The sequence below is a fragment of the Cyprinodon variegatus genome, unplaced genomic scaffold, assembly GCF_000732505.1.
Source record: "Cyprinodon variegatus isolate N-32 unplaced genomic scaffold, C_variegatus-1.0 Scaffold40, whole genome shotgun sequence".
NCBI classification, from domain to species: domain Eukaryota; kingdom Metazoa; phylum Chordata; class Actinopteri; order Cyprinodontiformes; family Cyprinodontidae; genus Cyprinodon; species Cyprinodon variegatus.
Window position 1 is genome coordinate 635805 of NW_015150493.1, and position 17833 is coordinate 653637.

At 35.2% G+C, this 17833-nt stretch overlaps 1 long non-coding RNA gene across 2 annotated transcripts in view; it reads left to right on the forward strand.

Annotated features, from left to right (window-relative positions):
• LOC107081751 overlaps positions 1-17833 on the forward strand; it is a 149950-nt gene that overhangs the window by 41400 nt on the left and 90717 nt on the right. For both annotated transcript variants that reach the window (XR_001481109.1, XR_001481108.1), the window contains exon 2: positions 2473-2568. This is a non-coding gene — a long non-coding RNA (uncharacterized LOC107081751). The remainder of the gene's footprint in view (positions 1-2472; positions 2569-17833) is intronic.

The following is a 17833-nucleotide window of genomic DNA, read 5'->3' on the forward strand; positions in this document are numbered from 1 at the left end:
AATGCACCCAATGTTATCATTTCATTTACTCGTCAAAGTTCATAATAAATGGACTTTAAAGTCAAATAAAGCATTACAAAAATAATTGATAATACTATAAAACAGACAATTGTGGTGTTCGATCAAAAACATCCATGACATATTTTTTTTTAGTTTTGCTTTACAACTGATCCTCTAATAAACTCAAATCCTTTGCAGAATGACAGCATATTAAATTGGCTGAAGAATCAAAGAATTTGCACATCTCTTTATTCTCATTTCAATTAAACTTTGAACTTTTCTGTTCAGCTCACAACCTCCTTTTTTTCCTTCCGGATTTTAATTGTTCTCGTTAATGTGTGACTGTTAATTGTTTGTTTTTCACTTGTTTTCTGGGGCTATATGTGGAGTTGTTTGCAATAAAAGATTTAATCAAATCCTCTTCATTATTCCGGCTATTTGTTTTTGGTTTTATTCAGCTTTGTTTTTCTTTTTACCCATTAAATGTTTCAATCCATTTACTCATAATTAATTGAATAAAAAAAAAAAGAAGTGAATAAATCAACAATATAAATCGTATCTATTATATTAAGAATAAATATAATGAAGCTAAACAGCGAAAAATCCTGGAGTTGCTAACCAATTTCTCTCAGCTGCTGGTAAATCAGACAGTGTAAAAAGAAAACCCACTCATTGTTATTTATTCATTTATTTAATTCCCCCCAATTCCTACATTTATGTCCATTAAATACATATTTTGTATATCACAGGTGCACCACTTTATGTTTTTGTAAGGAAAACAACTCCTGGCAACAGCAACTGTACTGCTATGGAGTCATTACTATAGCAGCTAAATAGCTACCATCAACCTGCAAGGAAAAACCCTTTAATGATGTTCAGATCTACATTTTCAGCCAGTTTAGCAACCTCAAGTTGCGAAATAAACTTGCCAAACTACTAATTGGTAAAGTCAATTGATCCACTTTGAATGCGTACCTCTGTGCCATGCATGTTCTGATACAGATGCAAAAATCATTTGGCCAGAAATAAGAATTAGACATTTTTCCTTAAAAGAGTTGTGAACTGCCGTCGGGCTTATCTTTGAAAAAAAAAAAAAAATGTGTTGGTAAAATACCAAACAAATTGTATTTTACTTATCCTGACCCTCAGGTCAACTAAATAAGGATTCCTTGCTAACTAATGATAAATCTGTAATTCTTTAACCTGGTCAGTCCATAAATAATGCCTCTGTCATTATCTCTTTTATTTGCTATTCTCATATACAGCTACCAATATCAGCTACTAAAATTCCCTAGTTATTTACTGAAAATAAATAAATAAAATAAACATCAATATAATGTGTATCTTTGAACAAGTAAATATTTTTACTAAGATGTAAAGGATAAAAGAAAAACTTCACAGATACAGGAAGGGAACACTTGAAGGCACACTATAATGTGCAATCTACTTTTGGCATCAAGTTCCATGGGGCTCATCTTTTCTATTGGATGTTCCGTATGCTAATCTTGTCACATACTTGTCACATAAGTTTATGAAAAAGCAGAGGAAGGTGTCAGAGGAAAGGATAAGACCAGAGTATAGTTTTGAGATTCTTTCACATGAAAGTACCTAAACTGTGGAACTCTCTCCCCACTGAACTGAAACTACAGATGAATTAAAACAGTGGCTGAAGTCGCTGCAGAGTTGTTCCGATAAAGATGTGAATTCATAGGTGTTAAATAATTTATATAATTGCATTTTAAACTTTCTGCTAGTGTATGTGCAGAATTAAAACATTTTTAAGCCCCCTCTGGCCTGGTGTTGAAAATTAGCACATGCACATGCTAACACACTCAAGCATTCCATCTGGTTTGTCCAATGTATAAAGTACGTGATGTCCATATGAAATAAATAAATAAATATATAGAATTAAAAGTAGATTGAAAATAATGAAGTGCGGGTAGGATGGCCTTATGCACATGGGGCATTTCAAGAAGTGACTAGGAGGTTCCCTACCTACATTTCCAGAAATTGCATGTGCAGTTTCATTGTTAGCACTTGCAATAAGTGGGCAAGTTGCAAGTGATCTTTAATGATTATTACACAAATGCTAAGGTGTGCAAACCATTTTAGTGATGCCCATTAAAATGAGGAGATTGCGTCGTCTACAGGCAGTTTTTGAGTGGCAGTAAAAGAAGATCAGTTTCAAAACCTTGTAGATTGAAGAAATATTGATAAATAAAACATAATTTCCACCCCTTCAATGTTTTTTTCAAACTCAATTGATATTCAATTTTTTATGCAAGTTATTTTCTTTAAAGATATTTTTCTAAGTACAGCTTTTGACCCGTTTCACTGAGGATTTATGATTGTTTTAAGGAAAATATGAACCTTACACCAACTTGCAGTAATTAAAAGTGTGGTTTCATCCAGATATCTGACTGACGCCTATCCTCTTGTCTCTTTTGGGTGGTTTTCTGGCCATATCCTCAGTGTAAGTGAAAACGAGGCCTGGAGCCATGGGCTGGGAGGAGAGATGGCAGCCAGGATGGCACACTGACTGGAGGAGCGCCAGCTGCTCTCATTCAGGTAGGGATCCTTGCCAATTTCATCTCCGTTCACACCCTCCTTCCTGCGTATGTCTGAGTCAGTGGCCGTCACGCTGGCTGACATTCATAGTTTGTTACCCACAGAACAGAGACACTGCTTTGTTTCCATTACTTTATCAGTCACCCTTCACACGCAGAACATGATACAGAAACATAGGAAGTTAACCTCATTGGCTTGGCTGGTGAGACTGGTAAAGTTAAGTGAACTATTTTAAAAGCTATGTACAGATCCTGATTGATAGTACAGAGGCTAAAATGGATTGGGTTTCACAGATAATAGTTTTTCTTATAATGTGGATCTTTATAAGAAGTGTAAAAGCATAATTCAAACACCCGTGTAAATAATTAATATAAATCCATTAGTTCTACAGTAAAGAACATTTGTTTGAAAACTTCAAACCTTTTTCTCACTCTGTTGAAGTCGTCTATGGTTTATTTAGATGATAAAGGTTAACAATTCGCTTTATTGCAGTTTTTTTGTGAAGTTATTAAGATTTAGTGTAATCTAAAATGCTGCTTAGACTCCCAAGAACTCTACTTTTGATTGCTTACAATATTACTTACCACTTAAGATACAGCAGTATAATGTAGTAATAGGCCAAATGCCAAAAGATAGTCAGACTAGTAGAAATGCATTTAAAAGAAATGGAAAAATCCAAATACAAGCTGGGCCAGATGAGTAAAGACCATCAAACCAGCACCAGATCAATGATGCGCTTATTAGAGAAGGATTTTCTTTAAAGTGTATATTTTAATTCAAGTTTTCCTATGCTTGTGCTCAGGCTTTTGAATCAAACTTGTTTCCAGGTGGAAAAAGCAAGAACAATTTTCAGAAAGTGTCAAACAGTCAGCTCCAAGAATCTAGAGGCAACGTGCAGAAGAGAGATGAGAGGTTGACCACCAAACCTACCTTCACTAGAATACGGCTACTTAAGATGGATGCTGTTATCAAGATCTATTTTCTTTTAATTAATGGTAATGGTTATGACAACTGTTAAACATTTGTTTTATATAATAAGGAACAAAACATTCAGATTAAGACATTCAGACATAGAGCAGTCCACTGACCCGACAGACACTGGATTGAATATACTCTATTCTGGAGGCGTACATTTCTAAGTTGTTATGCACTTGGACTGATGATTTCTAAAGGGAAATACACTCACATGCAGTTTTATCAGATAAACCTTTCAAGTACAGCATTAAATCCTCAAATTCTTTCAGAAATGCAGTAGTTATTGGTTGTATAGTTTCAACAAGGTCTCAGAAATTTTTCTTAGAGATTTTCTTTATATAAGCAATGGGCCATCAGACAGTCATTGATTCATGATTGCCAGTCTCTTCTTACACTACCACCCAAGTTACTTTGCCGAATTGAGATCTGATGATTCCGAAGTTCAGTTAATTGCTGTCCTCTTAAATAAAGAAACTGATATAATTTGACATGATGTAAGCTCGATGATCATCATCCTGCTGGACAAATCCAAAATGTTGATCATAACAGAATCAACATGGTCAGCAGCTACACTCTGGGAGGTGATGAGATGCAACTAAAATGATATTAAGAAGAAACTCTACAAACCATCAGCCCATGCTGCTGATCCAAGAGAGCATTCATGTCAAACTATGGAGGTTGCAGCTAAAATAAAGACTCACATGAACAGGTTACATTTACTTATGATGTTATGCTCCAACATTGTTGTTGGGGGTTCAGATATGTTATTCCACATTATTTGACAGTAAAAAAAAAAGGTTAAATTACAGTGATCTTTTTGTCCCCTAGATCTGCTCTTCCTTATTATCACTGATCGTCGACGTGAACATGAAACTTTCATCCACACCTTTTGGGCTATCCCCTGTAAACCTGGGATGCTTGTTCCCCATCAGTTGATCAGCATTTTCTGAAATATTAAGACCAGCTTGTCTGGCTTGAAATCATTTAAATCCTCTTTGTTCCCTTTCGTCATGCCAATTTTGAACCTTTGCTATAAATTCTTTCATAGACTGATTCGGTTTGTGAAGTTTTATTTGAGATGTTTTTTATTATTCTCTAAGCCTTTGGCTTGAGGGGTTGTGCATTAAAATAATAACTCTGATTCATGCTTAACAATAGTGTAAATCATGTGTTTTCAAAGTGATTTATTCTTAGCTTTGGAGTGCCAACCTATAGTTGTTTCCTCAAATATTGAACATTGAGAAAATGCTTCAATAAGATTTGCTAAATATTTCACAGAGGGTAAATAAGTCAACACTTTGAGCAGTGCTTGCTTATTTTCATACTTGAGTAAGGCTACAGTAATCTCCACATGGAGTCTAACATGGTTTTAACACTGCCAAAGGACAGTCACTATAACTGGCTCCAAGACAGCTTGAAAACATCAGGTGTTTTATTGCTCTGGCCAAACTGCCCTCGGCTAACACACTCCAGTGTTTATATGGCTCAGCAAGAGCCAAATGATCCTCTCAACATGCAGGTCAAAAGCTATGAACTCAACAATGGGCAGTTGCCAGGGAACATGGAGAACACGGCCTGCCAATTGCAACAAGCCTGTGGCCAGACGGTGAGAGCAGAGAGTTAAGGAACAGCCAAGTGGTGTCCAGTGAGGGTCCCCCTGTTTTAGTGTTGGCCAAACAACGCCTCCGGGTGGAATGGACCATCTCAGTACAACTGGTGTGTGTATCCGAGTTTGTAAACTGGGTAATTACCAGTCAAAGCATGTCTACTCAGGCTCTTTTTGTTTTCTATTAGTTAGGAATGTCCATGGGAACATTTCAGGTTATTCCTTTTTTTTATTACCCATTTAAAGTTTTTTACATTATTTATAATATGTCAAATAAAAAACGTATTGTACAGTACACTCTTTGCTTGATAGTACATAATAGCTGCTGATGGTCTGGAGAATACATATGTGTGCTAAGCCAGTGCCAAGCAGGAATTACCTCTGATTGGCAATAGTTTCAGTACTGCAACTTAATCTGAGGAGGTGTGTAAGACCATTTCAAAATTTAAATTCTACTTAAATTCTCTATTTGAAAACAAATGTTTTTAAGCAAAGAAAAATTTTCTCTTGTTTTCCCCAAATGAAAACATTGCCAATATTTGATGTCACAGGAAATTCAAACTGTTTGCAGACTGTGGAATATTTAGAAGAATGGCAGATACTTAAGGGGTCCAACCTAGACTCAGTCAGGATCTAAAATTTTAAAATCAGTGACATGACAGTTTAGAAAAGAAAAAGGAAAAGGTCTGATGGCAAAAATTTCATTATAACATAGCAGAAACATGGCAGAATGACTTGGACTTCATCTAAATAATGAAGCATTACACTCCGGAACAACACAGCCAAGAAAGGCTGAAAATGTAGGCTCTTTTTTTTGCTTAGTGACTGAAATAATCTAGAATAAAAAATAATGTTGTCTAAAGATTAACCTAAACCTGGTTAGCTTTTAAATCATCAAATGGGAAATCAGTTAATCTTTTGCCTGAATGGGCAGGGCAGGCCTTTAGAAGGGCTTTCTGTGAGTGGTACACCTTCACCCAGTCTCTGCATACAGTACAGGTATCATTGGGCTGGATAAAACACATGCACATGCTCCTCTATGGGCAAAGCTGAATTTACAGCCAAGTCCACTTACAGACCATGAGAGGATAAACACTCAATTTGGCCAAATACACAAAGACTCGGCCAAAACTATCCCCAGTCCTTTCACGGCCAAAGGCATTTGCAGCCCAGTCCTGCTCAGCGGGGAATAATCTTGTTTAGCTTTCCACTTCTCTGGAACAATCCTTCAGAGGCAGAAACCAGAAAGTAGTAGAAGGAGGGGGTGATGAAAAGCTGGACAATCAAATATCACAGTGTTTAACACTTTATTTTTAATCCCTACCGATCCCATTCTGCCACTGTTAATTGCTGCAGTGCTACCTGCCACTAGTGATTTCTGAAATGACTTCTGAATTGAAGCATATGGATGAGGAGCCGCTCAGGGAGCTACGAGCGACTTGAGGAAGGGTCCCATTAAATAAGAGCTAGCTAATTACGTTGTCCTCACTTTTTTGTCCTGCACTATCCGAGTCCTCCCTGCCATTCATATATCTTTTTGTAATGAGTTAAGCCAGGGCCTGGCACCTGCGCTTGGTAATTAAACATATAAATTCTCCCCTCACAGAAATATGTGGACTCACCAGGATTGATTTATAGGGCTTTGTAAATTACACCATTGAGCTTATTTTCTCTGGCTGCGTTCTTTCTAAGGGGCTGGAATAGAATTAGACCGTTTTAACCTCCTCAGTGCAAGAAAGTCTTTTAAAAAATATATTAGTTAGATTTGCCTTTTTTCAAGTGTAACTGTGAAGTTGATGATTGTAAAACTTGTTGGCACCCCACAGCATTGAGGAATGAGAGGTTAAACCTCAACAGCAAAGTAAATCCTTTTAAAATATATCAGTTAATTTGGTTCCAAGTATCACAAGTCAAAGGCACGTTTGTGGTTCCTTCTTGTTAAGATTTTTACTATATTTCATTCACTTTTCTGTTTTCTTTAAGTTATTCTATTTTTTAAATATATATTCTATCAGACTTTGAATGCATACTGACATCACAATACTATCAGTTTTGAATATTCACTGAGGTTAGAAGACATGAGTTTCCTGAGAAAGATTTTTATGCACTTTTATTCTTTGCAAACTTTGCAAAAGATATGAAACAAAAACGAAAGATATTTAAATAACTACCAAAAACTTGAATTAATTTTAAAAGGATCTTAAGTGATAAATGAAGAAATAACTCAATGATTGTGAAGAGGCAGGACATTTGATCAAATTTGAAAAATACCTATTTTAATATATTAAAATATATATTTTTTATTCTATGCTAAATATGTCAAGCTTAGTCAAATAGAACATCAGTTTAGACATTAATTCATCATTAGATTTTGCTCTAGTCAAATGAAACACATAATTTAATCATCATATCATTACATAATCAAATTATCTACACCAGCTTTGATGAACGTGATGGAGAGTTAGAGCTGCATGTCATTAGAAAAATATTTTTTTACTGAAGTCAAGAAATAAAAGCATGAAAATATGAAAGAATAAGGATGAGGAATATTGAGCAAGTTTCTAATTATTTGTAACTGTTGTCACTTACATAATATGTTAAATATCTATTATGGGGGTTCACCTTTATGCTTTAGGGTTTTATTTTTCTAAAATGCATAACAAATAGCCAAGATTAATTTCATTTCATGAATTTTACACCAAATGTATTGAAATATACTTTAACTGCCTACTAAAAAATGACAAACACTCATATAGACCAGTCAGTTTCACAACAAAACCTACCAAACTGCAGCTGTTACATCTATGAACAGACAGTTGATTATTAAATAAACTTTAAAGGATGAATGATAGAAGCATTATTAGCAACAATATTAAATATGGTTCTCAGTAGGGGTGGGTACTACCAAAGGTTGTACTCAAGTAAAAGAAAGTAGAAATTAAGTAAGAATAAATAGTATTTTTTAAAAGGCTACACAAGTACAAAGTATTTGTCGGATCATAACATTTGTTTTTATGATTAGAAATTATGCAGTTAGAAAGACGCAAATGCAGGTACAGTATTTGAAAGTCTAAAACAAGTAACAAATACAAATAAATACAAGCTAACAAAAAAAAACTCACAGCAGAAGAAACTCTTTTTTAAATTCATTGTTTAACAAGAAATGTACAAAAGCGATCCTTACTGTGAGTAATGTGTATATGTTATAACAGGGTAAAAAAACCTTCACTTACAATGTCAGCTAATTATCACTAGTTATTAACCTAATCTCTGAAATTATTTATTCACAGTGAACAGAATAGCCAGAAATTTTAGTAAAGTAGGAGAAGCAATCCTTTACAAATATATCGCTCAAGTAAACATAAAAAAAAAAAAAATAATAAAAAAATTAAAATCTGTACTGTAAAACTACTCATATAAGCTAATTCTGATGCCATGAAGCATCAGAATAACCATGCCAGCTTTAATCATTTCTCTGACTGATTGCAGACTAGGCTATAACTCTTTATTTATTGAGTTTAAATACTGGACATTTTGATTAATTGAATATACTTTCATTAATAATAGGATCTGCTGCTTTAAAACTGGCAGCCTATTAACCTTATTTACTCATCAACCCATCAGCCCTTTTGCTCTTCCATGACTGTTTTTCTAATGTGACATTTCTTTCGTTGGTTAACACATATTTTGTTCAATTTCTTAGTTTGTCTTTTCTTTTGGCCCATGCCTGCAGCAATCGCAGCATTCCTGACACTTTTGTTAATAACTCATTGGAAAGTTAATGAAAACAGCACTCAGGCATATCCGAAATGATTGTGCTCTTTGTCATGCTAATAAAGTGAAAGATGTTCGTCCAGTGGGTGAATGCATGCGCATTACGAGGGAACCTCTGATTATGTGTGCGCCTGTTGCATCGTCTTCTTTATACCTCAACCCATCATTGTTTTCTGTCACCCTTTCGCTCTACCTGACACGTGTTTCAGCATAGTTATTACACAGGTCCTGAGTGTGGATCAAATAAGTCTTTGAACTGCTAAATGTGTATAAAAATATACTGCTTTTTACACAATTATTGGAGAAAATGAGCATATTCTTAAATCAAATGTTTCTGATTGAAAATGGGAAAAAATGGGTGCTGAATAATGTCCAAATTCTCAGTGAAATGAATCATTCAGTGGCGCATCTACAGCATTGATAAGCACCTATTACTGCATACAGTATTGACCTGAGAAATCATTTAATGTATATATTAAATCAAGCTAATACATTGTTCTAAAGTTACGCTGTCTTGCTTTGTTCTTCAATTTCAGTATGTTAATTATTTCATTGGTCATTACATTCAAATTGATTTAAAAACATGATTTTGAACAATCACTGATTTTCATCATACATTTTGTCAAATGAATAAAACTTACTACAACAAAATTCTAAGTGCTACACAGTCCCTTGATCTCCTGCGGCCCTTTTCGGCAAAATAAAATCAGTGTTTTTAATGGAGCATTTGCTTTTTATGGTTCAAATACAGCTAAATACTAAAGTAAATGACTTTAGAAGCTTTTATTTTCTGTTTGACAACAAAAACATTTTTTGGTCTGTAATTGGCAGGTAATTATTCGCTGATCATAATTTATGCATCTTTTTTCTAACCTCATGTACAACCATTGACTCAGGAGTTGCTCAGAATTTACAATTTCTACAACTGTTCCAAAATTAGGTTTAAGTTCTTAAGTTTGTTTAGAAAAGCAATTACAGATCTCAAATATGATTTTGCAGAGCATCAACAATTAAGTGTATTTTATTCATTCATTTACAAAAGATTTCCTTTTTAATTGCAAAGAAAAAAGCTACATTTCAGCAGAGCTTTGTTAATTTTAAATAGCAAAACAAGCTCTCTGTCTTCAATTACACAATTTAGAAGGAAGATAATTAAAGGAAACTGGAACTGAGCTGTTCTAGTGTTCAAGTCTGTGGAAGAACAGGGTACTTTATCCTTTTTATCCCTTTTCTTAGCCCAAACATGGATTTAGGGGGGAAAGGATAGAATATCCATAATAAAGCTAAAATTTTGCATCACTATCCCAAATCATCCAAACCTTTTTAAAAGCAGAGGGATGGTTACTGGTGTTTTACATGAATTTTGGTTGCAAGTACATGTTAGGTCAAGCCCCTCACATAAATGCATCATCTCATTTTTACTCACACCCTCACACTTTATCTCATGACTGAATAAAATGATGCTGTATTTGGAGCTTGAACAAATTTCTGAAAAATGTTAAAAATGGAAAGGATGTTTGAACACAGCTGCAGACACATTATATCCGTTTTAAGTTGTGGCTATGTGCCCCAAGTAAATGCACATTTTGCAAAAACAGGACCATCTTGTGAGAATCCAAGAGACACTTTTGTCTATTTCTGGATGTGACCTCTGTCTCACACAGCAGCAAGCTGACAGCAGTGTTGAGAATACATGTGCTGAGAGTAGAAATAACAAAGAAAAATCAACATTCCTTTAAGTTTTGACAGAGAATGTGACTTATGAAATCAAAATGTTCATTGCTTGCAGGCATCCGTCCTAATGCCTTACACCCGATGCGCCTAAAATAGGCAGAAGGGGAAGGAATGAAAGGAGAATGGTCTCAGGTGTATGTCAGCGAGTTTTTTGTTTTGTCTTTGCATGTGACAAACTTCAATTATTTGTTGCAGTGCTGCATCCTTGAAGTAAAACTATGAACCTGATTTCTGTCATATGTGAGGAAAACTAATCGCAAGTGAGAACAAGAGAGACCAGCCAAGGACTTCATTTCTTTTGTGAACATCATGTTTGTGTGTGTGTGCACTGGGGTGTAAATGTAGACTTCCCTGCTAACAGAAGGGGGTGGGGTGGGGGGGGACATCTGTTTGCCTGGAGGTGGGGGCAGACTTGCCCAAATGGCAGTAGGATTGGAAGCTTCTTCTGGAGTCCATATTGAAACTCCAGGGAAGGTCACAAAGACAACAACAATATTTTGCCTAATCCTAATTAGAAACTGGAATTGTTAGATTTTGTACAATATGTTGTACAAATTACTCTGTGTTTAAAAGTGTACTGTAAGATGTCTGTTTAGCTTAGGGGTCCTTCAGCCAAATGCCCACAAAGTGTTCTTTGAAGGATACATTATAAACATGATTAAAAGCCTTGACAAACCCAAGGACCTATTCATTCATTGGTTTGAGGGCTTGTAATTTTTAACATATGTTAAACAAACAAATATGGTTCTCTTACTACAGGTTTCTCTAGTGTGAGACACCAGAAATTGACAAAAACTCCTGGATAGGTTGCGAAAAAGAAAATCTGTGTGAAAGTGGGGATTGCCGCTGATTTAAGCTTGCGTTGTGGTTGACATGTCCCAGACGGATAAGAATATGAACAGGCAAAATGGGTTCTCAAATTTGAACATAATGCAAATTTTGTTAGGCGCCACTCGAAATGTCTAAATACAAGAATACCCTCCCACTTATATTTGAGAAAAACCTCTTTTAGCAAGTTGTTGAACAACCATACTTTTTAAAATCATCCTCCTAGCAAAAGCCAGGCTGGAAGTTAATCCACGCCTCTTATCACAAAAAGCACATTTAAAATGGTAGAATTTTTAATAGGGTCAAGATTATTGCTTTCAAGAAGTTTGAAGGTACAGCAATCTGCTTTACCCTTTTGATGAACAGAATGTGAACTAGTGGTTCTTGACACCCGCTAGAGACATGTGACTACACTGACGTCACGGCTGTGTTTACCTCACGTGACTGTTCTTGCTGGAGTCACGGATGGCTAGAGAGAGAAAATTCATTCGATTTTCAGTACTTGAAGCATTTTGACCAGCCACAGAGAAAACAAAGGATAATCTACCATCAGACGTGACAAAACAGCTCTAGACGCACTCCTTTCTATTTGAACTTTAACGTCCTGACTGATATATGATAGTTCGATGACAAGGATACTATGGGTTGACCGTAATGTTCCTGCTTTCATAAGAAAAATCTAAACAGTCATCCCTAGTTCTGGAGCAGAAACTTGAAGAGAACCAGTCTTCTTTATCAGCATGTCAGACCTTGTTTGTTCCCTGGATCTCATAGTACGACACCAACAGGCTATAGCAAAGGAGATCACACAACAAGTTAAGAAAGAACCCAGGATCCAAGGAAACTATAAAACTGAATTAAATTGAAATGAACTGGTGAAATTTCTACAAAAAAATAAATTTTCCTACAGTGACAATAACACAACACATCCAAAGGGGTTTTGGAGTAAAAGGGGGTTACTACTGAGAGTCTGCAATGCCGTTGCCTAAACAAATAATAATTTTTTTACACAATACTCCAAAGCTGGTTTTATGTCAGAAAATCAACTGATTTGACAGGAGAAAATAATTATTCAGCATAAATGATAGCAGATAGTTGTTTATAGCTAGAACATGTTTGTTGTGTTACTAAGGCTGGCTAAAAGGACATTCCCTTGAATATTATGTTTAGAGTATGTACTTTTGAGCCTATCGGCATATTATGTTAATTCACAACAAATTGAAACTTCTGTACCCAATCGTTGTTTTGAAAACTCATTGAAGTTGTTGTGCTGTATAGTAAAACTACCCTGAGATCCAAAATCTGCGCAACATTCATGCCAAACCAAGTGCATAAAGAAAATTCAGAGTTGTGCTACATCCCATCTTGGGCTGAAACAATCGCAATAAATGGGAATCATCGATTATTGAAATAATTGTCAACTAGTAATCGATTAATCATTAAATGAAGTGTAAAACAATTAAGAAAATATTTAGCATTTAACATAAAAATCTGTCAATACGCTCTATCCAGAACTGCTCAAGTGAAACGTTTTAGTTTCACCTGGTTTCATTTAGTAAAAAGTCTTCTTTAAGGAACCTTTGGCTATCCGATTATTAATTGACAAATTAATAGATTTGCAAAATAATCGTTAGTTGCAGCCCAATCCCATCAACAGAAATCTACAAAAGGTATTTAAATGTAAATGATGTTCTATTGAAGTCATATCATTACATTTATTCATCTACCAGTAATTCATGGAAAAAGTGTTCAGGCACTTGAAAAAATATTAATGACTTGTTTTATATTGAATTATATAAAACTTATCTCAGTTTAGGTTTAACCCAAACCTATCTTACTAGATAGATTCAGACCCAAAATTATGAAGATCCATTCAGTCTAAATAATAAAGCACTTATATTCCGTTGTCATTAAATTAATCTATGGCCAGTTATTACAATCCTATCTAATTGAGCTCATCACATTAAGTAATTGACTTAGCAGCAATCTCTCATCATACACATGTGGCGGTTTCTATGAAAACATATGGGGGAGGCGAATAATGTCAAACATGCTTGGGCCTAATACCTCCATATGTTTATCATTCACTGCATTGCTCATTATGAGAATTGGCAAATAAACCCAGACCTCCACATAAGAATAACTATGAAGTGCTTAAGTGGCCAAAGGGAGACTTACAGAGATACATGAGAAAAGGTAAGACCTGCATGTTGAATGAGTCTAGTGAAACCACATGACCCTGGCATGCAAAAATTAGACCAGCATGTAAAACTGAATAACTCAAGAATGAATGATCCGAGAGTGCTAATATATGACCTGCTTGTATGTGAGGAAATTTAAAGATCTCAAAAAAACTCCCAAATAACTTTTCAGACAATAGAATCAAAGTAGGAATGTTTTCATCACCATTTTTTCCCCCCGTTGTGGTGCTGTTAAAGCTTTTCCAAGAGTTTTCAACTAATTAATAAAAGTACATGGAATCAGTGAGGTCTTTATCAGAGAAATGGTGGTTAATGGTGTTTATAGATAGATATATAATGAGGTATAGGTTCTACACATATTTACACATATTTATACATATATTTTTTACTTAACTGACCCATGTCATCTCAAAAGGATTTTGGCATTAGAATCAAAACAGTGTTTTTGGGTTTTTGCAATGGAAATGTTTTATTTTGTAAGAAATGTACACAAAGCTGTGCTGTGGTCTGTTTAATTGGGCCTTTTTACTGTACTGGTTCAGAATTTAAAACTTTACAATAAAGATATATTCTACATTTATTTATTTAATATGGACACCATTTATACATTGAACAAACAAGATGAAATGCCTCTCAGTCTTCATCACCTGGCTGTCCTCAATCCAGCTTGACATGTCTTAAAAGTACCAACTCTCTCGCATTTCATTCACATTCTCCTGGACCTCTTGGGTACAGTCTGCAAAGCCCACTGAAGCAACCCCCTACAGATCCATGCCATCCTCCATTCATCCCTCAAGTAAGCAAATCAATCCTTCATAAGTTGCCATCAACCAACTTCCTACCTGATCTTTTTATTTTCTTCCCCAGACCAACCAGAAACTCCTGCAGTTCTCCGCTTCCAGATTCTTGTTGCTTTTTGTAAATAAAAAACTGCATGTAGGTAAAAAAAAACTACAAACCAATATAACCAATATAAATATTTAAGGAAAGACATCATCAGCCCATAAATGGCAAGGACAGCAGAATATCAATTTTCCATTTTCAACACAAACAAATGTAACAGATTAAAAGTTATCAATGTAAGAAGAAGTAAGGCATAAAAACAAAAGCCATATACAGGGAGTTTTATTCCTGTCCTGGGGCATGATTAATTGTAAGCACCTTTTAGTACTTTCACAAAGTTACTTGCCAAGTTACCAACCCTCCAAGAGTTATTCCTCTATATGCCTCAACAACTGGTAACCCACCCCCTTCCTAGAGGGGTCAGAGTTCCTTTAGCAAGGTTTGGGCTTCCCTTAAGCACTTTGACTCAGACTAGCTTCATCTCATTCTTCTCCCCTAAAGATTTGATCCAGGGTTAGAGGGAGAAGATTCTAACAGCTGCTTGCAAGAGCAATACCAGCATCCAAAATCAGTTACCTCCAAATTCAGACACTGGGGCATTTAGCATCTTTACATTACACAGGAATTGAGAAGGGATAGAAACTTCCCTATACTGTTTAGGAGAAGTCAATGGCTTTTCCTTTAAAAAAACAAATTATATAATATCTTGGCTTCAGCATTCAGCTAAAGCACAGCAAGTAATGTCTCAGATATCTGAGATTAAAGGTAAATTCACTGAATTAAGTTGTAGGTGCACAAGTTGGTCATTTTAATGTAGTTAAAAACCGTTACTGTTTAAAAATGTCACTTTAATTATTAAAACTCCTTAAGGTTTTCTTCATGTTGCAAGAAACTACAAACAACCAAACACTGAAGGAAACCTCGACGTTCAAAACCTCCCTGCAGGACATTGGATTTCACTTCTCAGAATAAATAAGATTCTCATGTCACACCTTTCTGATAGAAACGCTGCTTTTAATGCAATACTTTGGAATAGCTTGAGGCAGTTTAAAGAAGGGATTGTGTCAGGGTTGAGTGGAAAATGATTGATAACCCAAATGCAGATATGAGGGGGCAGAGATGAGTATTTGCTGATTTAATGGCAAACAGAAACAAAATCCAAGAACAGAATGCAGAAAACTAAAAACCAGGAGACCTCAGGAGGGAACACACACGAGGAGCCAAGTAAGAACGAGAAACCAGCAAAGAGTAACTGAACAGGAGGTGTATATATGGGAGACAGAAACAATGGGAGGACTAATTATCTGATAGGGAGCAGGTGTAGACAGACGTAACTAGAAGGAGCTAAGGGAAAGGAGAGTGGCACAAAGGGGCAACAGAGAGTAACTAAAAAAAATACAACAATGCTTAAATATAACACAAAATGGAAAAGAAACCAATGAACAAGAAAACACAGAACAACATAAATCAAAGTGGAGCTGAAAACTTAAAAAGAAATTCAAAACAGAAGGTCACATAGAAAACGACCATGGCAGATTGTTTTTTAGGCAATTTCTTTAAACTGTCCTGTAAGAAAAGAATATGGTCACAATTGGGAGGGATGAGTAGATCCTGATCTTGGAAAGCATAGTCTCGTAGCTAAACCTTCAGGTTGGGGACTCAGGAGCTCCGGTGGTGAAAAAGTGTCAGAGGAAAGCAAAGTGTTCCACAATATTAATTTAAGAGAAAATTAACCTCCTCCCCAATTGATCTGCAGGGTTGGTGGGAACATAAAACGGAAATTGTAAATGCGGCTCTCTTGACTAACAACTTACCAACATTCATCCCTTTTGTTTTCTATCCTCTTGCATCCTTTGCTCTTTTATGTAAACTGTGACAATATTGCTTCATTGATGTTTTCTAGAGGGCAGTAAAGCATTTGAAAGCATATTGGCTTGTTTTGTTCTCATCAGGATGAAAGATACTGTGCTTTCATGATCAATACAGCAGTAGAGAATTACTGTGTTCAAGACACTTTGGTGGGGCCAGTGAAGCAGTCATACAAGTCTGATGTGTTGAGCCATCATCTCATCAGATGTCTTAGTTCGGTCCACTGGTGGTGCCTAAGGAAACATTCAGATATTTAATGTCAAACATGCCTGATGCCTCCATATGCTTATCATTCTGTCTCATTATGAGAAGCAGCTAATAAATTTCTTCAGGATCGAAATAGAAAAAGTATGGGATGTGTTATTTTCTTACCGAAACAATCTCTAGGGGATGAAATATCTGCTGCAAAAAAGTAAAAAACAAACAAAACAAAACAAAAAAAATAGCCTATTGTTATCATCAGTTAAAACTTTATTTACCTTAGATTGTATGTGTACAGCTCCTGTCAGTGTTGAATTGAAATGCAGCATAAAAATCAAACTTTGTTCTCATGCCTATGATTTTATAAACGTGAATATTTGATGATTTATGTATTATGTGTTATATTAGATTAATGATCATCTCTATGCAAAGGTTAGTTGTAGAAATGTACCATCAACTTTGCATTGACTTTCAGCCTTTAAGATAAATCTGACAGAGTTATGCATAATTTTGAGGTGTTTTCATGATATTTCAAGTACAAATTGTACTCACTACCTTATGTATCTACAAGCTAACTAACTGGCACTCTGTCATTACTGTTGATAGAATAGCAATCATCTTGGTATTGTGAGCAACTTAGCCTCAGATGTGCTTCTCCAGATTTTAGCATTTCTGGTTGAAAAATTAACATCGTATTTTTTACCTCTTTTAAATAAACGCTTAGGAAGCATTTTCTTCTCAGGGTACAGTTTGTTAAAATAAAATGATAACTCACAATTTGTATTTGGTTTGTGTAATCAACCACTATAGTAGAAACATGTTCAAATATCCTTACATATTCTATATTCCCCCATTTTTACTGAAATACCAAAACTGAATAACAATATATAACTCGCTTATAATAAATCAATCAAATGAGGCTGTGTTTGAGTTTTGTTAATTCTTTTTTTTTTTATTTCTGCATCTTTTACTGACTTTTTTTGGGATCTTTAATGTATTTTTTTATTCAGTCAAAGCTTAGACCACATTAACACTACACAGTTTTACTTGGTGTAAACAAAAACAAAATATCAATGTCAAAATCTGGATTAACTATAGACCTATAATACACTAATGTTTAAATTGGGTCTTCTTGTAAAATAAATGTAAAAAATGTATTAAAATTAGTTTTGTACTTGTACATTTGTATTCTCACTAAGACACACATGCCACTGACAAAATGGCAGTACTGTCA